Source organism: Apostichopus japonicus, chromosome 17, assembly GCF_037975245.1.
Source record: "Apostichopus japonicus isolate 1M-3 chromosome 17, ASM3797524v1, whole genome shotgun sequence".
In the NCBI taxonomy this organism is placed as follows: Eukaryota; Metazoa; Echinodermata; class Holothuroidea; order Aspidochirotida; family Stichopodidae; genus Apostichopus; species Apostichopus japonicus.
The window spans coordinates 10263513-10265918 of NC_092577.1; positions in this window are offsets into that span (position 1 = coordinate 10263513).

Below are 2406 nucleotides of genomic sequence, written 5' to 3' on the forward strand. Positions count from 1 at the left end.
ACTTTCTATTGTGAATTTCGCTGCAACGAAATCGGTCTTCGGCAGCAAATACGAGTCCTAGCCAGATCCTCTGCGCTTCAGATCAATAACGTGCATGTGTGTATGTATGTATGTATGTATGTATGTATGTATGTATGTATGTATGTATGTATGTATGTATGTATGTATGTATGTATGTATGTATGTATGTATGTATGTATGTATGTATGTATGTATGTATGTATGTATGTATGTATGTATGTATGTATGTATGTATGTATGTATGTATGTATGTATGTATGTATGTATGTATGTATGTATGTATGTATGTATGTATGTATGTATGTATGTATGTATGTATGTATGTATGTATGTATGTATGTATGTATGTATGTATGTATGTATGTATGTATGTATGTATGTATGTATGTATGTATGTATGTATGTATGTATGTATGTATGTATGTATGTATGTATGTATGTATGTATGTATGTATGTATGTATGTATGTATGTATGTATGTATGTATGTATGTATGTATGTATGTATGTATGTATGTATGTATGTATGTATGTATGTATGTATGCTTGAACCGACACATCAATCTGGGGACTTTTGTTTGAATACACACCTAGCAGGGGGGGACAAATTTTTTAATTGGGGGACACCTAGGTGTCCCCCAATTAATGTTTGTCTTAAAAGCCCTAGGGAGCAATAAAGGGTCATTTAATTAATTAATTAAGGCAGTCCTCTAATTGAGGTGTGTATTCAAACAGTGTGTTTTGTGTTTTCTGAAACACAATACACACTAATATTGGTGTATAACATTAAGGAATGGCGCCCTCTTCAATATATGTTGCAGTTGAGGGTGGGTATTCAGATTTACTGGTAATTTGTACAGTTTTTTGGGGTTGACAAAGGGTGCTGGTGACCTTGTGTGTGCCGACGCCGTGGCACTCAAACTACAAAATGGTCAGGTGAAGGTTAAGTTTTATTTGATCATTTTAGTACCTTTCCAACTGCAAGAAACTGTGGTCATTGTGCACCTCGACTGCACTGCAACCACTGCACTGTCCAATACTGGCTTCGCTATAGATATTGGGGATTGAAGCCCCGTTTAAGTTAACAAGACTCTATCCATATCCACCATTCTAGTTATAAGTATTTTAGTGAAATGTCCTGCACTGGATTAAGCCATGAAAAGCATTATTTCATCCCACCAAATGTGCTCCCACCATTCTTGGTGATGACTTTCCCCTTGATACCAAGACAGAAGGAAGGAGCTTGCCATAACCACTGAGAAATTCAGTGCCATGTCATATCCAGCATGAACCAGATTGCACTTTCCCCATGCCCACATGATCCAACCCATGTTAGAAACAGATTGGGACACCACTGAACTTTGTCAAGCATTTGAGATAAGAGAACATGGGGTGATTTAAGCACTCCTGTATCCTTCAAATGTATCCTTAGACTGAGGTATATGGGGCATGAATTTTACATAACTACATAAGCATATGATGAAAAAATATATATATTACATATATATTTATTTATATATATTATTATAATATATATATATATAGATTCCCACAAGGATATAATTGGTATTTACCAGAGACTGACAGAAAGTTCTATTAAGAAATTACAGGTACCTTGCTTTAAAGCTGGCAGGCAAGCGCAATAAGATGTCAACATGATCAAGGATTAAAACATTGTTACATATCAATTATAAGTGGTGCAGTTGAGAAATAATGACAGCTAGGGTGAGAAAGTACATTTATGAATGGTATTATATTGAATGCACCATAATATCTCACTCATTTAACTATTCCTTTTATCTAGTAACAAATGTTTGTGGGTGAGTAGGTGTCAGTTTATGCAGGAGCTGAAGATCTATAATTTAGTATTTCAGTATGCTAAATATACAAGTGCCATTATATAAACTTTGTGAATAACTTCGCATGTGTGAAATGATGCTGTTGGGCAAGCTGATTTCTGAATAATCTGCGGCTGGTCATCAACATTGAGAAAACTTAGCCGTTCCATGTGAAGCTGACTGGTAAGTTACCTTAACTTACAAATACACATGAAGTTATTAGGTGAAAGTCACTCCTATGTTATGAATATCCTTTACTAGAATAGCCTTTAAAGCTTGATAATAACTTTTAAAGTAGCAAAACAATCTGATCAATTGGCTTAAAACCACAGAACTCAGAGTTCGTCACATTTAAGAAAGTCCATATTGTTACCAAATTGTGTCAATAGGATGGTAACTGCATGCCTTCACTACCATACTAAGTTGCCATTGTTCACTGGGGTAATGTTGACTAGGATTCCCCATCTTTTTGGATTATGAGAATACTTGAGGTGGTCAAGCAATGTTTACAGTTTGATATCATTCCCTGTTAAAGTAGCATATAGGGT